Genomic DNA, 20,263 nt, shown 5'->3' on the forward strand with positions numbered 1-20,263 from the left:
ATTGTTATTGAAACCTTGTTGAGGTCTCTCTTGATTCTTCCATGAGAAATTTGGATGATTTATCCATGAAGAATTATAGGTGTTTCCATAGGGTTCTCCTAGGTAATTCACCTCTTCCATTGAAGGGTTCTCAGGATCATAGGCTTCTTCTTCAGATGAAGCATCCTTAGTACTGCTTGGTGCATTTTGCATTCCAGACAGACTTTGAGAAATCAAATTGACTTGTTGAGTCAATATCTTGTTCTGAGCCAGAATGGCATTCAGAGCATCAATCTCAAGAACTCCTTTCTTCTGATTAGTCCCATTGTTCACAGGATTCCTTTCAGAAGTGTACATGAATTGGTTATTTGCAACCATTTCAATCAGCTCTTGAGCTTCTGTAGGCGTCTTCTTCAGATGAAGAGATCCTCCAGCAGAGCTATCCAAAGACATCTTGGATAGTTCAGAGAGACCATCATAGAAAATACCTATGATGCTCCATTCAGAAAGCATGTCAGAAGGACATTTTCTGATCAATTGTTTGTATCTTTCCCAAGCTTCATAGAGGGATTCTCCATCCTTCTGTCTGAAGGTTTGGACTTCCACTCTAAGCTTACTCAATTTTTGAGGTGGAAAGAACTTTGCCAAGAAGGCATTGACTAGCTTTTCCCATGAGTCCAGGCTTTCTTTAGGTTGTGAATCCAACCATGTCCTAGCCCTGTCTCTTACAGCAAAAGGGAATAGCATAAGTCTGTAGACCTCAGGGTCTACCCCATTAGTCTTGACAGTGTCACAGATTTGCAAGAATTCAGCTAAAAACTGATGAGGATCTTCCAATGGAAGTCCATGGAACTTGCAATTCTGTTGCATTAGAGAAACTAATTGAGGCTTAAGCTCAAAGTTGTTTGCTCCAATGGCAGGGATAGAGATGCTTCTCCCATAGAAGTCGGGAGTAGGTGCAGTAAAGTCACCCAGCACCTTCCTTGCATTGTTGGCATTGTTGTTGTTTTCGGCTGCCATGTGTTCTTCTTCTTTGAAGATTTCTGTTTGGTCCTCTACAGAGAGTTGTGCCTTAGCTTCTCTTAGCTTTCGCTTCAAGGTCCTTTCAGGTTCAGGGTCAGCTTCAACAAGAATGCCTTTGTCTTTGTTCCTGCTCATATGAAAGAGAAGAGAACAAGAAAATGTGGAATCCTCTATGTCACAGTATAGAGATTCCTTGAGGTGTCAGAGGAACAGAAAAATAGAAGAAAGAGGTAGAAGAATTCGAACTTAATCAAATAGAGTTTGAATTGTGCATTGAGAAATAGTGTTAGTCCATAAATGGAAGGATGTGAGAGGAGGGAAGGAAATTTTCGAAAATTGAGTAAAAGAAATTGAAAACATTTTGAAAAACATTAATTAATTTTCGAAAATAAGAGTGGGAAAGAAATCAAGTGATTTTTGAAAAAGATTTTGAAGTTGGAAGTCAAAAAGATTTGATTGAAAACTATTTTGAAAAAGATGTGGTTAAGAAGATATGATTGGTTTTAAAAAATATGTGATTGAGAATATATGGTTTGAAAACAATTTTAAAAAGATTTGATTTTAAAAATTAATGACTTGCTGATGAGCGGATAATTTATATACTTTTTGACATTGTTTTTAGTATGTTTTTGGTATGATCTAGTTAGTTTTTAGTATATTTTTATTAGTTTTTAGCTAAAATTCACTTTTCTGGACTTTACTATGAGTTTGTGTGTTTTTCTGTGATTTCAGGTATTTTCTGGCTGAAATTGAGGGACCTGAGCAAAAATCTGATTCAGAGACTGAAAAGGACTGCAGATGCTGTTGGATTCTGACCTCCCTGCACTCGAAGTATATTTTCTGGAGCTACAGAAGCCCAATTGGCGCGCTCTCAACGGCGTTGGAAAGTAGACATCCTGGGCTTTCCAGCAATATATGATAGTCCATACTTTTCCCAAGATTTGATGGCCCAAACCGGCGTTCAAAGTCACCTCAAGAAATCCCAGCGTTAAACGCTGGAACTGGCACCCAAATGGGAGTTAAACGCCCAAACTGGCATAAAAGCTGGCGTTTAACTCCAAGAAGAGTCTCTGCACGAAAATGCTTCATTGCTCAGCCCAAGCACACACCAAGTGGGCCCGGAAGTGGATTTTTATGTCATTTACTCATCTCTGTACACCCTAGGCTACTAGTTTTCTATAAGTAGGACCTTTTGCTATTGTATTTTCATCTTTGGATTGTTTTTGATCCTTTGATCATCTTTGGACATCTAGTTCTTAGATCATTGGGAGGCTGGCCTCACGGCCATGCCTAGACCTTATGCTTATGTGTTTTCAACGATGGAGTTTCTACACACCATAGATTAAGGTGTGGAGCTCTGCTGTACCTCGAGTATTAATGCAATTACTATTGTTCTTCCATTCAATTCCGCTTGTTCTTTGTCCAAGATATCACTTGTTCTTCAACTTGATGAATGTGATGATCCGTGACACTCATCATCATTCTCACCTATGAACAAGGTGACTGACAACCACTTCTGTTCTACAAGCAATCAAGGCTATAGTGAATATCTCTTGGATTCCTGATTGCACGATGCTTGGTTGATCGCCTGACAACCGAGTGCTCGCCTGACAAACGAGCCAACCATTCCGTGAGATCAGAGTCTTCGTGGTATAGGCAAGAACTGATGGCAGCATTCAAGAGAATCCGGAAGGTCTAACCTTGTCTGTGGTATTCTGAGTAGGATTCAATGACTGAATGACTGTGACGTGCTTCAAACTCCTAGCAGGCGGGGCGTTAGTGACAGACGCAAAAGTATCAATGGATATTATTCCGGCCTGACCGAGAACCGACAGCTGAATTCCGCTATGCCGTGACAGGGCATATGCAAATCGCTTTCACTGAAAGGATGGGAGGTAGCCATTGACAACGGTGAAACCCTACACAAGCTTGCCATGGAAAGGAGTAAGAAGGATTGGATGAAGACAGTAGGAAAGCAGAGAGACGGAAGGGAAGGCATCTTCATGCGCTTATCTGAAGTTCCTACCAATGAATTACATAAGTATCTCTATCTTTATCTTTTATGTTATTTTCGTTCATCATCATATCCATTTGAGTCTGCCTGACTAAGATTTGCAAGATGACCATAGCTTGCTTCATACTAACAATCTCCGTGGGATCGACCCTTACTCACGTAAGGTATTACTTGGACGACCCAGTGCACTTGCTGGTTAGTTGTGCGAAGTTGTGTAATGCCATGGAATTGAACCACCATGTTTTTGGAGTTCATGACCAGGGATTATGAGAGTTGTGAAAAGTATTGTTCACAATTTCGCGCACCAAGTTTTTGGCGCTGTTGCCGGGGATTGTTTTGTTATGGACAACTGACGGTTCATCTTGTTGCTTAGATTAGGTATTTTTCTTCAGAGTTCTTAAGAATGAATTCTAGTGTTTCAAGGTGATGTTCTTATCATCACCAAAGCTGATTGATTCTCATCAATTTAGCTCTTGAATGCAATGTCCTGCTGAAGCTTGGCTAGCCATGTCTAATTCCTTTAGACTAAAGCTTTAGACTAACATTGCATGATTCCTGGAATTCTCATTAAGAATTTTGATACCTTTATTTTCTTTTCCATATAATTTTCGAAAAAGCACAAAAAAAATTACAAAATAAAAAAAAATCATAAAATCCAAAAATTTTTTGTTTGAGTCTAGTCTCATCTTAAGTTTGGTGTCAATTGCATGCATTCATGTGTCTTAAGGATCTTCAAGATGTTCTTGATTATTTCTTACTCTGATCTTTGAATTCTATTGACTTGAAGTATTTTGTGTGTCTCATATGCATTCTCCTATTGTTAGTGTCAGTAGTATACAAACTGCTAAGTTTGGTGTCTTGCATGCATTGTTATTTGATTTTAGTTGCATTTTGATTATTCTTTATTATTAAAAATCCAAAAATATTTTTAATTTGTGTCTTTTCAAGTCAATAATACAGAGAATTGAAGATTCAGAACATACAGCAGAGGAATTGCACAGAAAAAGTTGGGCGTTCAAAACGCCCAGTGAAGAAGGACAGACTGGCATTTAAACGCCAGCCAGGGTACCTGGTTGGGCGTTTAACGCCCAAAAGGGTATAGTTTTGGGCGTTAAACGCCAGAATATGCACCATTCTGGGCGTTTAACGCCAGGATGGCACAAGGGGGAGAATTTTGTTTTCAAATCAATTTTTTTCAAGTTTTCAAAGTTTTTCAAAATCAAATCTTTTTCAAATCATATCTTTTCAATCAAATGTTTTCAAAATCAATTTCTTTCCTTTTTCAAAGATACTTACTATCAATTAATGATTTGACTCAACATTTCAAGTATGTTGCCTTTTCTGTTGAGAAAGGTTTAATGTTTGAATCATATCTTTTCTTGATAGCCAAGTTACTAATTTTTAAAAAAATCAAATCTTTTTAAAATTGTTTTCAAATCATATCTTCTCAATCACACTCTTTTTAAAACCAATCATATCTTCTTAACCTCATCTTTTTCAAAATAGTTTTTAATCAAATCTTTTTTATTTCTACTTTCAAAATCTTTTTCAAAAATCATTTTATTTCTTTCCCACTTTCATTTTCGAAAATCAAGTAATGTTTTTCAAAAATATTTTCAAAATCTTTCACTTAATTTTCAAAAATTACTTCCCTTCTCCTCACATCCTTCTATTTATAGACTAACAATATCCCTTAATGCAAAATTCGAACTCCATTCTTTCTGATAAGTTCGAATTTTTTTACTTCTGTCTTCTACCCTTCTTTTCCTCTGACACTTCAGGAATCTCTATACTGTGACATAGAGGATTCCACATTTTCTTGTTCCCTTCTCTTTCTTATGAGCAGGAGCAAGGACAAAGGCATTCTTGTTGAAGCTGACCCTGAACCTGAGAGGACCTTGAAGCGAAAGCTAAGAGAAGCTAAAGCACAACTCTCTTTAGAGGACCTGACCGAATTCTTCAAAGAAGAAAAACACATGGCAGCCGAAAACAACAACAATGTAAACAATGCAAGGAAGGTGCTGGGTGACTTTACTGCACCTACTCCCGACTTCTATGGGAGAAGCATCTCTATCCCTGCCATTAGAGCAAACAACTTTGAGCTTAAGCCTCAATTAGTTTCTCTAATGCAATAGAATTGCAAGTTTCATGGACTTCCATTGGAAGATCCTCATCAGTTTTTAGCTGAATTCTTGCAAATCTGTGACACTGTCAAGACTAATGGGGTTGACCCTGAAGTCTACAGACTCATGCTATTCCCTTTTGCTGTAAGAGACAGAGCTAGAATATGGTTGGATTCTCAACCTAAAGAAAGCCTGGACTCTTGGGAAAAGCTAGTCAATGCCTTCTTGGCAAAGTTCTTTCCACCTCAAAAATTGAGTAAGCTTAGAGTGGAAGTCCAAACCTTCAGACAGAAGGATGGAGAATCCCTCTATGAAGCTTGGGAAAGATACAAACAATTGATCAGAAAATGTCCATCTGACATGCTTTCTGAATGGAGCATCATAGGTATTTTCTATGATGGTCTCTCAAAACTATCCAAGATGTCTTTGGATAGCTCTGCTGGAGGATCTCTTCATCTGAAGAAGACGCCTGCAGAGGCTCAAGAGCTAATTGAAATGGTTGCAAATAACCAATTCATGTACACTTCTGAAAGGAATCCTGTGAACAATGGGACAAGTCAGAAGAAAGGAGTTCTTGAGATTGATGCTCTGAATGCCATACTGGCTCAGAATAAAATATTGACCCAACAAGTCAATTTGATTTTTCAAAGTCTGTTTGGAATGCAAAATGCACCAAGCAGTACTAAGGATGCTTCATCTGAGGAAGAAGCCTATGATCCTGAGAACCCTTCAATGGAAGAGGTGAATTACCTAGGAGAACCCTATGGAAACACCTACAATTCTTCATGGAGAAATCACCCAAATTTCTCATGGAAGAATCAAGAGAAACCTCAACAAGGTTTCAACAACAATAATGGTGGAAGAAATAGGTTTAGCAATGGCAAGCCTTTTCCATCATCTTCTCAGCAACAGACAGAGAGTTCTAAGCAGAATACCTCTGACTTAGCAACCATGGTCTCTGATCTAATCAAAACCACTCAAAGTTTCATGACTGAAACAAGGTCCTCCATTAGGAATTTGGAGGCACAAGTGGGTCAGCTGAGCAAGAAAATCACTGAACTCCCTCCTAGTACTCTCCCAAGCAACACAGAAGAAAATCCAAAAGGAGAGTGCAAAAGCATCAACATGGCCGAATTCTGGGAGGAAGAAGAGGCAGTGAACGCCACTGAGGAAGGCCTCACTGGACGTCCACTGGCCTCCAATGAGTTCCCCAATGAGGAACCATGGGAATCTGAGGCTCAAAATGAGACCATAGAGATTCCATTGGAATTACTTCTGCCATTCATGAGCTCTGATGAGTATTCTTCCTCTGAAGAGGATGAGTATGTCACTGAAGAGCAAGTTGCTAAATACCTTGGAGCAATCATGAAACTAAATGACAAGTTATTTGGAAATGAGACTTGGGAGGATGAACCCCCTTTGCTCACCAAAGAACTGGATGACTTGTCTAGGCAGAAATTACCTCAAAAGAGACAAGATCCCGGGAAGTTTTCAATACCTTGTACCATAGGCACCATGACCTTCAAGAAGGCTCTGTGTGACTTAGGGTCAAGTGTAAACCTCATGCCTCTCTCTGTAATGGAGAAGCTAGGGATCTTTGAGGTGCAAGCTGCAAAAATCTCTCTAGAGATGGCAGACAACTCAAGAAAACAAGCTCATGGACTTGTAGAGGATGTTTTGGTGAAAATTGAAAACCATTACATCCCTGCTGATTTCATAGTCCTAGAGACTGGGAAGTGCATGGATGAAACCATCATCCTTGGCAGACCCTTCCTAGCCACAGCAAAGGCTGTGATCGATGTTGATGGAGGTGAACTGATCATTCAAGTGAATGAAGAATCCTTTGTGTTTAAGGCTCAAGGATATCCCTCTGTCACCATGGAGAGGAAGCTTGAAGAGCTTCTCTCAAATCAGAGTCAAACAGAGCCCCCACAGTCAAACTCTAAGTTTAGTGTTGGGAGGCCACAACCAAACTCTAAGTTTGGTGTTGAACCCCCACATTCAAACTCTAAGTTTGGTGTTGGGAGGTTCCAACATGGCTCTGAGGATCTGTGAGGCTCCATGAGAGTCCTCTGTCAAGCTAATGACATCAAAGAAGCGCTTGTTGGGAGGCAACCCAATGTTTTATAATTAATTATTTCCTTTTTGTTATTTTATCTTTTTTGTAGGTTGATGGTCATAAGAAGTCACAAAATCAATGAAAAAAGCAAAAACAGAATGAAAAACAGGAAGAAAAATAGCACACCCTGGAGGACGCACTTACTGGCGTTTAAACGCCAGTAAGGTTAGCTGTTGGGCGTTTAACGCCCAGTCTGGCACCATTCTGGGCGTTTAACGCCAGAAAGGGGCACCAGACTGGCGTTAAACGCCAGAAAAGGGCAAGAAGCTGGCGTTAAACGCCAAAAATGGGCACCAGCCCGGCGTTTAACGCCAGAAATGGCACAAAACGTGATTTTGTTAGCCATTTGGTGCAGGGATGACTTTTCCTTGACACCTAAGGATCTGTGGATCCCACAGGATCCCCACCTACCCCACCACCCTCTCTCTTCTTCACCCATTCACCAATCACCTCAACTCCTCTTCCCCAAAAACCCTTCACCTATCAAATCCCCTCTTTCTCTTCACCACTCACATCCATCCTTCATAAAAACCCACCTACCCCTCCATTCAAATTCAAACCACTTTCCCACCCAAACCCACCCTCAAATGGCCAAACCACCCTCTCCCTCTCTCCTATATAAACCCTCCTTCACTCCTTCATTTTCACACACCTTAAACACCATCTCTCTCCCCTTTGGCCGAATACAAAGCCATTCCCTTTCTCCTCATTTCTTCTTCTTCTACTCTCTTCTTTCTTCTTTTGCTCAAGGACGAGCAAACATTTTAAGTTTGGTGTGGTAAAAGCATTGCTTTTTGTTTTTCCATAACCGTTTATGGCATCCAAGGCCGGAGAAACCTCTAAAAAGAGGAAAGGGAAGGCAAAAGCTTCCACCTCCGAGTCATGGGAGATGGATAGATTCATCTCAAGGGTGCATCAAGACCACTTCTATGAAGTTGTGGCCTTGAAAAGGTGATCCCCGAGGTCCCCTTTTCACTCAAAAAGGGTGAATATCCGGAGATCCGACATGAGATCCGAAGAAGAGGTTGGGAAGTTCTTACCAACCCCATTCAACAAGTCGGAATCTTGATGGTTCAAGAGTTCTATGCCAATGCATGGATCACCAAGAACCATGATCAAAGTGTGAACCCGAATCCTAAGAATTATCTTACTATGGTTCGGGGGAATTACTTGGATTTTAGTCCGGAAAGTGTAAGGTTGGCATTCAATTTGCCCATGATGCAAGGAGATGAACATCCTTACACTAGAAGGGTCAACTTTGATCAAAGGTTGGACCAAGTCCTCACAGTCATATGTGAAGAGGGCGCACAATGGAAGAGAGATTCAAGAGGCAAGCCGGTTCAATTGAGAAGGCATGACCTCAAACCCATGGCTAGAGGATGGTTGGAGTTCATTCAACGCTCAATCATTCCCACTAGCAACCGGTCCGAAGTTACTCTAGACCGGGCCATCGTGATTCATAGCATCATGATTGGAGAAGAAGTGGAAGTTCATGAGGTTATAGCCCAAGAACTCTATAAGGTGGCGGACAAGTCCTCTACCTTAGCAAGGTTAGCCTTTCCTCATCTCATTTGTCACCTCTGTTATTCAGTGGGAGTTGACATAGAGGGAGACATCCCCATTGATGAGGATAAGCCCATCACTAAGAAAAGGATGGAGCACACAAGAGACCCCTCTCATCATGAAATCCCTGAGATGCCCCAAGGGATGCACTTTCCTCCACAAAACTATTGGGACTAACTGAACACCTCCCTAGGAGAACTAAGTTCCAACATGGGACAACTAAAGGTGGAGCATCAAGAACACTCCATCATCCTTCATGAAATTAGAGAAGACCAAAGAATCATGAGGGAGGAGCAACAAAGACAAGGAAGAGACATTGAGGAGCTCAAGCACTCCATAGGATCTTCAAGAGGAAGAAAGAGCCGCCATCACTAAGGTGGACCCATTCTTTGATTTCCTTGTTCTTTATTCTTCTGTTTTTCGAATTTTATGCTTATGTTTATCCATGATTGTGTCTTGTGATCACTAGTGTCTTAGTGTCTATGCCTTAAAGTTATGAATGTCCTATGAATCCATCACCTTTCTTGAATAAAAACGTGCTTAAACTGAAAAGGAAAGAATTGCATGAATTTTGAATTTTATAATAGTTTAATTATTTTGATGTGGTGGCAATACTCTTGTTCTCTGAATGTATGCTTAAACAGTGCATATATATCTTGAATTTGTGGTTCATGAAGGTTGGCTCTTGAAAGAATGATGAAAAAGGAGACATGTTACTGAGGATCTGAAAAATCATTAAAAATGATTCTTGAAGCAAGAAAAAGCAGTGAATACAAAAAAAAAGAGAGAGAAAGCAAAAAAAAAAAACCGAAAAAAAAAAGAAAGAGAAAAAGAAAGAATAAAGTTGTGATCCAAGGCAAAAAGAGTGTGCTTAAGAACCCTGGACACCTCTAATTGGGGATTTTAGCAAAGCTAAGTCACAATCTAAAAAGGTTCACCCAATTATGTGTCTGTGGCATGTATGTATCCGGTGGTAATACTGGAAGACAGAGTGCTTTGGGCCACGGCCAAGACTCATGGAGTAGCTGTGTTCAAGAATCATCATACTCTACTAGGAGAATCAATAACACTATCTGGATTCTGAGTTCCTAAAGAAGCCAACCATTCTGAATTTCAAAGGATAGACTGAGATGCCAAAACTGTTCAGAGGCAAAAAGCTAAAAGTCCCGCTCATCTAGTTAATACTGATCTTCATAGATGTTTTTGGAATTTATTGCATATTCTCTTCTTTTTATCTTATTTGATTTTCAGTTGCTTGAGGACAAGCAACAATTTAAGTTTGGTGTTGTGATGAGCGGATAATTTATATACTTTTTGGCATTGTTTTTAGTATATTTTTGGTATGATCTAGTTAGTTTTTAGTATATTTTTATTAGTTTTTAGCTAAAATTCACTTTTCTGGACTTTACTATGAGTTTGTGTGTTTTTCTGTGATTTCAAATATTTTCTGGCTGAAATTGAGGGACCTGAGCAAAAATCTGATTCAGAGACTGAAAAGGACTACAGATGCTGTTGGATTCTGACCTCCCTGCACTCGAAGTGGATTTTCTGGATCTACAGAAGCCCAATTGGCGCGCTCTCAACGGCGTTGGAAAGTAGACATCCTGGGCTTTCCATCAATATATGATAGTCCATACTTTGCCCAAGATTTGATGGCCCAAACCGGCGTTCAAAGTCACCTCAAGAAATCCCAGCGTTAAACGCTGGAACTGGCACCCAAATGGGAGTTAAACGCCCAAACTGGCATAAAAGCTGGCGTTTAACTCCAAGAAGAGTCTCTGCACGAAAATGCTTCATTGCTCAGCCCAAGCACACACCAAGTGGGCCCGGAAGTGGATTTTTATGTCATTTACTCATCTCTGTACACCCTAGGCTACTAGTTTTCTATAAGTAGGACCTTTTGCTATTGTATTTTCATCTTTGGATTGTTTTTGATCCTTTGATCATCTTTGGACATCTAGTTCTTAGATCATTGGGAGGCTGGCCTCACGGCCATGCCTAGACCTTATGCTTATGTATTTTCAACGGTGGAGTTTCTACACACCATAGATTAAGGCGTGGAGCTCTGCTGTACCTCGAGTATTAATGCAATTACTATTGTTCTTCCATTCAATTCCGCTTGTTCTTTGTCCAAGATATCACTTGTTCTTCAACTTGATAAATGTGATGATCCGTGACACTCATCATCATTCTCACCTATGAACAAGGTGACTGACAACCACTTCTGTTCTACAAGCAATCAAGGCTATAGTGAATATCTCTTGGATTCCTGATTGCACGATGCATGGTTGATCGCCTGAACACCGAGTGCTCGCCTGACAAACGAGCCAACCATTCCGTGAGATCAGAGTCTTCGTGGTATAGGCAAGAACTGATGGCAGCATTCAAGAGAATCCGGAAGGTCTAACCTTGTCTGTGGTATTCTGAGTAGGATTCAATGACTGAATGACTGTGACGTGCTTCAAACTCCTAGCAGGCGGGGCGTTAGTGACAGACGCAAAAGTATCAATGGATATTATTCCGGCCTGACCGAGAACCGACAGCTGAATTCCGCTATGCCGTGACAGGGCATATGCAAATCGCTTTCACTGAGAGGATGGGAGGTAGCCATTGACAACGGTGAAACCCTACACAAGCTTGCCATGGAAAGGAGTAAGAAGGATTGGATGAAGACAGTAGGAAAGTAGAGAGACGGAAGGGAAGGCATCTTCATGCGCTTATCTGAAGTTCCTACCAATGAATTACATAAGTATCTCTATCTTTATCTTTTATGTTATTTTCGTTCATCATCATATCCATTTGAGTCTGCCTGACTAAGATTTGCAAGATGACCATAGCTTGCTTCATACTAACAATCTCCGTGGGATCGACCCTTACTCACGTAAGGTATTACTTGGACGACCCAGTGCACTTGCTGGTTAGTTGTACGAAGTTGTGTAATGCCATGGAATTGAACCACCAAGTTTTTGGAGTTCATGACCAGGGATTATGAGAGTTGTGAAAAGTATTGTTCACAATTTCGCGCACCACTTGCCTAACAAGAAAAGATATGATTCAAACATTAAACATTCCTCAACAGAAAAGGTAACATACTTGAAATGTTCAATCAAATCATTAATTGTTAACAAGTATCTTTGAAAAAGGAAAGAAATTGATTTTGAAATCATTTGATTGAAAAGATATGATTTGAAAAAGATTTGATTTTGAAAAACTTTGAAAACTTGAAAAAAAAAATTGATTTGAAAACAAAATCCTCCCCCTTGTGCCATCCTGGCGTTAAACGCCCAGAATGGTGCACATTCTGGCGTTTAACGCCCAAAACTATACCCTTTTGGGCGTTAAACGCCAGTCTGTCCTTCTTCACTGGGCGTTTTGAACGCCCAGCTTTTTCTGTGCAATTCCTCTGCTGTATGTTCTGAATCTTCAATTCTCTGTATTATTGACTTGAGAAGACACCAATTAAAAATATTTTTGGATTTTTAATAATCAAAATGCAACTAAAATCAAATAACAATGCATGCAAGACACCAAACTTAGCAGTTTGTATACTACTGACACTGACAAAATGAGAATGCATATGGAGAACAACAAAACACTCAAGTCAAGAGAATTCAAAGATCAGAGTAAGAAATAATCAAGAATTACTTGAAGATCCTTAAGACATATGAATGAATGCATGCAATTGACACCAGACTTAAAATGAGACACTAGACTCAAACAAGAAACATAAAATATTTTTGGTTTTTTATGATTTTGAAATTTTTTTGGATTTTTCGAAAATTAAGTGGAAATAGAAAATAAAAGTTTCAGAATTCTTAGTTTGGATTCCAAGAATCATTGCAATGCTAGTCTAAAGCTTTAGTCTAAAGGAATTAGACATGGCTAGCCAAGCTTCAGCAAGACATTGCATTCAAGAGCTAAATTGATGAGAATCAATCAGCTTTGGTGATGATAAGAACATCACCTTGAAACACTAGAATTCATTCTTAAGAACTCTGAAGAAAAATACCTAATCTAAGCAACAAGATGAACCGTCAGTTGTCCATACACAAAACAATCCCCGGCAACGGCGCCAAAAACTTGGTGCGCGAAATCGTGATCACTACAACTTCGCACAACTAACCAGCAAGTGCACTGGGTCGTCCAAGTAATAAACCTTACGCGAGTAAGGGTCGATCCCACGGAGATTGTTGGTATGAAGCAAGCTATGGTCACCTTGTAAATCTTAGTCAGGCAGACTCAAATGGGTATAGTGATATACGAATAAAGCATAAAGATAAAGATAGAGGTATTTATGTAATTCATCGGTAGGAACTTCAGATAAGCGTATGAAGATGCCTTCCCTTCCGTCTCTCTGCTTTCCTACTGTCTTCATCCAATCCTTCTTACTCCTTTCCATGGCAAGCTTATGTAGGGTTTCACCGTTGTCAGTGGCTACCTCCCATCCTCTCAGTGAAAATGTTCCTATGCTCTGTCACAGTATATGGCTAATCAGCTGTCGGTTCTCGGTCAGGCCGGAATAGATCCAGTGATTCTTTTGCATCTGTCACTAACGCCCCGCCTGCTAGGAGTTTGAAGCACGTCACAGTCATTCAATCATTGAATCCTACTCAGAATACCACAGACAAGGTTAGACCTTCCGGATTCTCTTGAATGCCGCCATCAGTTCTCGCCTATACCACGAAGACTCTGATCTCACGGAATGGCTGGCTCGTTTGTCAGGCGAGCACTCGGTTGTCAGGCGATCAACCATGCATCGTGTATCAGGAATCCAAGAGATAAACACTAGAGCCTTGTTTGCTTGTAGAACAGAAGTGGTTGTCAGTCACCTTGTTCATAAGTGAGAATGATGATGAGTGTCACGGATCATCACATTCATCAAGTTGAAGAACAAGTGATATCTTGGACAAAGAACAAGCGGAATTGAATAGAAGAACAATAGTAATTGCATTAATACTCGAGGTACAGCAGAGCTCCACACCTTAATCTATGGTGTGTAGAAACTCCACCATTGAAAATACATAAGAACAAGGTCTAGGCATGGCCGAATGGCCAGCCTCCCAAAGTGAGTTCAATCATAAAAACATGATCAAAAGCTCTGTAATACAATAGTAAAAGGTCCTACTTATAGAAAACTAGTAGCCTAGGGTGTATAGAGATGAGTAAATGACATAAAAATCCACTTCCGGGCCCACTTGGTGTGTGCTTGGGCTGAGCAATGAAGCAATTTCGTGTAGAGACTCTTCTTGGAGTTAAACGCCAGCTTTTATGCCAGTTTGGGCGTTTAACTCCCATTTTGGTGCCAGTTCCGGCGTTTAACGCTGGGATTTCTGAGGGTGACTTTGAACGCCGGTTTGGGCCATCAAATCTTGGGCAAAGTATGGACTATCATATATTGCTGGAAAGCCCAGGATGTCTACTTTCCAACGCCGTTGGGAGCGCGCCAATTGGGCTTCTGTAGCTCCAGAAAATCCACTTCGAGTGTAGGGAGGTCAGAATCCAACAGCATCTGCAGTCCTTTTCGGTCTCTGAATCAGATTTTTGCTCAGGTCCCTCAATTTCAGCCAGAAAATACCTGAAATCACAGAAAAACACACAAACTCATAGTAAAGTCCAGAAAAGTGAATTTTAACTAAAAACTAATAAAAATATACTAAGAACTCAACTAAAACTACTAAAAACATACTAAAAACAATGCCAAAAAGGGTACAAATTATCCGCTCATCAATAGTCTCCAAAATGATCTAAAGATCTGCCGATGAAAATACAACAGTAAAAGGTCCTATTTATAATGAACTAGTAATCTAGGGTTTACAGAAATAAGTAAATGATGTAGAAATCCACTTCCGGGGCCCACTTGGTGCATGCTTGGGCTGAGCATTGAAGTTTTCATGTGCATAGGCTTTTCTTGGAGTTAAACGCCAGCTCTGGTGCCAGTTTGGGCGTTTAACGCCAAAAAATGGTAGAAAGTTGGCGTTAAAACGCCAATTTGCGTTATTAAAACTCGAGCAATGTATGGACTATTATATATTGATGGAAAGTCCAAGATGTCTACTTTCCAACGCAATTAAGAGCACACCAATTGGGTTTTTGTAGCTCTAGAAAATCCATTTCTAGTGCAGGGAGGTCAGAATCCGACAGCATCTGCAGTCCTTTTTCAGCATCTGAATCAGATTTTTGCTCAGGTCCCTCAATTTCAGCCAGAAAATATCTGAAATCATAGAAAAACACACAAACTCATAGTAAAGTCTAGAAATGTGATTTTTGCATAAAAACTAATAATTATATACTAAAAACTAACTAAATCATACTAAAAACTACCTAAAAACAATGCCAAAAAGCGTATGAATTATCTGCTCATCACAACACCAAACAGAAAGAAGAGAATATACAATGAATTCTAAAATATCAATGAAGCTTAGCTCCAATTAGATGAGCGGGACTAGTAGCTTTTGGCTTCTGAACAGTTTTGGCATCTCACTTTATCCTTTGAAGTTCAGAATGATTGGCACCTTTAGGAATCCAGAATTAAGATAGTGTTATTGATTCTCTTAGTTCAGTATGTTGATTCTTGAACACTCCTACTTTATGAGTCTTGGCCGTGACCTTAAGCACTTTGTTTTCCAATATTACCACCAGATACATAAATGCCACAGACACATAACTGGGTGAACCTTTTCAGATTATGACTCAACTTTGCTAAAGTCACCAGTTAGAGGTGTCCAGAGTTCTTAAGCACACTCTTTTTGCTATGGATCATGACTTTAACCACTCAGTCTCAAGCTTTTCACTTGGACCTTCATGACACAAGCACATGGGTTAGGGACAGCTTGATTTAGCCACTTAGGCCAGGATTTTATTCTTTTGGCCCTCCTATCAATTAATGCTCAGAGCCTTGGATCCCTTTTACCCTTGCCTTTTGGTTTAAAGGGCTATTGGCTTTTTTAGCTTGCTTTTTATTTTTCTTTCTTTTTCTTTTTCGCCATTTTTGCAAGCTTTGTTATTCACTGCTTTTTTCTTGCTTCAAGAATCAATTTTATGATTTTTTATATTATCAATAACATTTCTCTTTTTTCATCATTCTTTCAAGAGCCAACAATTTTAACATTCATAAACTTCACTATCAAAATTATGCACTGTTCAAGCATTCATTCAGAAAACAAAAAGTATTGCCACAACATCAAAATAATCAAACTAATTTCAAGATAAATTTCGAAATTCAAGTACTTCTTGTTCTTTTGTAATTAGGCACATTTTTCATTTAAGAAAGGTGAAGGATTCATAGGATATTCATAGCCTTAATACATAGATACTAGACACTAATGATCATGTAATGAAGACACAAACATAGATAACACATAAAGCATAGAAAAGTGAAAAACAGAAAGATAAGAATAAGGAAATCAAAGAACGGGTCCACCTTAGTGATGGCGGCTAGTTCTTCCTCTTGAAGATCCAATGGAACACTTGAGCTCCTCTATGTCTCTTCCTTGCCTTTGTTGCTCTTCCCTCATGGCTATTTGATTCTCTCTAATTTCATGGAAAATAATGGAGTGCTCTTAGTGCTCCATCCTTAGTTGCTCCATATTGGAACTCAAATCTCCCAAAGAGGTGTTGGGTTGCTCCCAATAGTTGTGTAGAGGAAAATGCATCCCTTGAGGCATCTCAGGGATTTCTTGATGAGGGACTTCCTCATGCTCTTGTTGAGGTCCATGAGTGGGCTCTCTTATTTGCTCCATCCTCTTTTTAGTGATGGGCTTGTCCTCTTCAATGAGGATGTCTTCTCTTATGATAACTCCAGCTAAATTACATAGGTGACAGATGAGATGAGGAAAGGCTAACCTTGCCAAGGTGGAGGTTTTGTCAGCCACTTTGTAGAGTTCAAGAGATATAGCCTCATGAACTTCTATTTCCTCTCCAATCATGATGCTATGGATCATGATAGCCCGATCTACAGTCACTTCGGATCGGTTGCTAGTAGGAATGATGGAGCGTTAGATGAATTCCAACCATCCTCTAGCCACGGGTTTAAGGTCATGCCTTCTCAATTGAATAGGCTTGCCTTTGGAGTCTCTTTTCCACTGAGCTCCTTCCACATATATGTCCATGAGGACTTAGTCCAACCTTTGATCAAAGTTGACCCTTCTAGTGTAGGGGCGTGCATCTCCTTGCATCATTGGCAAGTTGAACGCCAACCTTACATTTTCCAGACTGAAATCTAAGTATTTCCCCCAAACCATGGTGTTCCGGGGGTTACCTGAAACGTGCAGCTCGGTCGTCTGGAGATGCCCGAGGTGGGGGTCAGGGACCCGAGCTTGATGTGTTGGCGATTGGTGGTTGTACCTGCAATGACACTCCGATGCTTAAGTTAGCATGGGTCCAAGCAGATATATGTAGAATGTGGAATGTATCTCATACCTGGGTGCTCCAGTGTATTTATAGTAGTTGGCCGTGATCTTCCCTGGATAAGATATTCTTATCTTATCTTATCTTTTGGGAGTCTTATCTCTATCTTTGTGGAACCGCCTCTTCTAGGCCTTTTCGGCCTTTAGATTTTGGGCTGTGTTCCTTCTGATGGGCCTTCCTTGCATTATCGTCCGAGGTCCGACCTTTAGGCGTGAGCCTTAAGATGAGGTCGGACCTTTTATGATTTTTGCCGAGCTGGAGGAGCTCGGTCAGGGTATGAACAGTGCCCCTGCCCGAGTTCGTCCTTTTTTGGGAGGTCGAGCTCGGGCATAGTAGTCTTTTCAAAATTCAAAATGACCGTTCCTGCATTTATTGCATTTTACTGTTTCTCCTCGATTTCCGTTCGGGCTCTGTGACGGTATTATTTATTTGCTCCCTTCCTTTCGTTTATTCTGTTCCCTTCTTTGTTTTTTAAGTTTCGCCATTTCCTTTTTCGAGCATCGCTTTTCTCTTTGCTTTTCTTCTCCGAATTTTTCCGCGTGCTTTTCCGGGGTTTCCTCTGCGCCGCCGTTCTGTTCTCCTTGTCTTTGGAGCTCGTCGTCCTCGCTTCCTTCTTCCAGGTTTGTTCCCATCTCTTTTCTCGTGCACATATGCTTCTGTTTCTTTTGTGTGGCTCTCTGTTTGTTTCTTTTTCTCTATGCCTGGGTTGCCCCGAAAAGAGGCGCCGCCATCACTTTGTTTGTTTGTATGGGGGGGCTCTTTTCTCTGGTATTTCGTTTCGGGTTGCTGCATTTTCTTTCTAAAAGATCTTTGTTTCTTGTTTTGCTGAATGGGTTTTCGCCGTCTGCTTTATGATTTTTGCTTGCTGTTTGTATTTTTCTTTGTAGGCAAGATTTTTATGTCTCGAAAGGTTCTTCAAGCGATGTCGACCAAGATTCCGAGTGGTCTTGGTTGGGTAGATCCTGTTCCTCTAAAAGTCCCTTCTGTGGTAGATTCTGAGTATTTAGCTAGGTTTCGTAGGCAATGTAGCATATGTGAAGATAGAGAGTCTGAGAGGGATTATGAATTAGTAGCCCCGGATTCCGAGGAGAGAGTTTGCTTCCCGCCCTTAGATAGTTCCGAGAAGCTCTTCTTTTACGCTTATGATTGTTTTTTCTCTAAGCTGAGTGTCCGACTTTCTTTTACCGACCTGGAGTCCGAGGTGTTGTGGTCTTGTAACCTTGCCCCTACGCAGCTCCATCCAAATTCTTGGGCATTTTTAAAGCTGTTTCAACTTTTGTGTCAGTTTCTGGGTGTCTCTCCCTCTATTTCCCTTTTTTCTTATTTGTTTGTGTTGACGAAGCCGGGGTCGGGTGGGGGGAAGGTGTCTTGGGTCTCTTTTAGGGCTAACCAGGGAAGGAAGTTTTGTACCCTTTATGATGAGTCCTTTCATGATTTCAAGAACTTTTATTTCAAGGTCCGGGCTATTGGAGACGTCCGACCTTTCTTTCTGGATGAGAGTGGGGAGCCTTCTTTTCCTCTTTGTTGGCAGGAGAATGTAGTGTCTGTTAAGTATACTTTTGAGAGTCTAGATGAGGTTGAGCAGGCTTTCGTGGGTGTGGTGAGCAGTTTATGGGGTCGGGCACCTCACTTGGACACGAAGAAAATGTTGGGGGATCCAAGCCTTCTCCGTTCCGAGTTAGGTAGTTTTCCGACCTCTCCGAGATTCTTCTTTTTCAATATTGTTGTTTTACTTGTTTTTGGTTGAATTTCTGTTGTGGTAATCCTTTTCTTTATATTTCTGCAGAGATGTCTTCTCAGGCGGATTCCATGAAGTTCCTTCGTCGGACGAAGAAGTCTGTGGCTGCTCGAAATATCGAGGCTGAGGCTTCTGCTCGATCTTCTCCGCAGAAGGCTACCGTGGGTGTTCAGACTCGGTCGAAGACTATTCCGACTCCCCAGTTCCGAGCTATAAATCAAGACCCTCCGACCTCCGGGCCTGCTACCTCTTCTCCTCCCCCGTTCTCGGGTCCTCCTCCCAAGAAGCAGAAGACCTCTCAAGAGCTTGCGGGTTTTAACGATAAGGATTTCGATGCTCTTGGTTGGATTGAACAGCATATTCTCCCTCAGACTTTTATCTCTACTGATGACGTGTCTATGGAGCATCATTTTCAGTATATGGCGCGGAGTTGTGTTCGGATGGCCAGTCTTCATGCTGCTATTGCCCGGGAGTTCAAGAAATCTCCCATTGGCGCGACCAGCTCCCGACTTGAGAAGGCTCAGTCCGAGTTTGAGAAGTTTAGTGAGCTGAAGGCTGCTAGGATTACGGAGCTGGAGGCCTCTTTGGAGAAGGAGAAAGCTAAAGCTACCGCGGCTGTGGCGGCAGCGAAAGCGTCCGAGGAGATGGCGAAGGCGGCTACAGAGAATTATACTCGGGTATATGCCGAGCTTGTGGAGACAAGGGAGAAGTTGCAATCTGCTCAGGATGATTTTTACGAGCTGGAAGGCCATGTGGCTAAGGGTATGGATGCTATGTTCGAGAATTTGAAGGCTCAGGTCCGGGTTCTTGCTCTTGACCTTGATCTGAGCTTATTTAGTACGAATAACGTTGTTGTGGAGGGAAAGATTGTTCCTGCTCCTACCGAGGATGAGGTTCCGATGTCCGATCCCAGTGTTCCAGTTGAGAACCCGACTTCACCTTTGGTCGGGAATGGATCTGGCGTGGAGGTTTCAAACCGGGATGACGTTGCCGTCGATGCAGTCCCGATATCTATGTTTCCTCCACAGCCTGCTGTTGATGTGGAGTCCGGAAAGGGCCTTGATCCTCTGTAATCTTTTATTTTTGGTGTTTTGCCCGACCTGTGGGCTCTTTTGTTTTTGGATGGTTTTTGTGAACGCTTTGGACACCTCTTTGCTTGTTAGCTACTTGTAGTAACTTTTTAGCTTATTTATGCGGTGTTTTTGTTCGCGTTTTGGCTTTTTGTTTCGCTTTTATGCTTTTTAGTTGTTTTTGAATAACAACTTTTTAGCTAGCGCTTGGGACTTTTGCCTTTGGTT

At 41.0% G+C, this 20,263-nt stretch overlaps 2 non-coding genes across 2 annotated transcripts; one reads left to right on the top strand and one right to left on the bottom strand.

Annotated features, from left to right (window-relative positions):
* Positions 1 to 486: 486 nt before the first annotated feature.
* On the top strand, positions 487 to 594 carry LOC130964838 (small nucleolar RNA R71). Its single transcript, XR_009080907.1, has one exon. It is a non-coding gene; the product is annotated as a small nucleolar RNA R71 (small nucleolar RNA).
* A 4,803-nt stretch (positions 595 to 5,397) lies between these two features.
* On the bottom strand, positions 5,398 to 5,501 carry LOC130963823 (small nucleolar RNA R71). The gene has a single exon (XR_009079942.1). It is a non-coding gene; the product is annotated as a small nucleolar RNA R71 (small nucleolar RNA).
* Positions 5,502 to 20,263: the final 14,762 nt, after the last annotated feature.

The sequence above is a fragment of the Arachis stenosperma genome, chromosome 2 (assembly GCF_014773155.1).
Source record: "Arachis stenosperma cultivar V10309 chromosome 2, arast.V10309.gnm1.PFL2, whole genome shotgun sequence".
In the NCBI taxonomy this organism is placed as follows: Eukaryota; Viridiplantae; Streptophyta; class Magnoliopsida; order Fabales; family Fabaceae; genus Arachis; species Arachis stenosperma.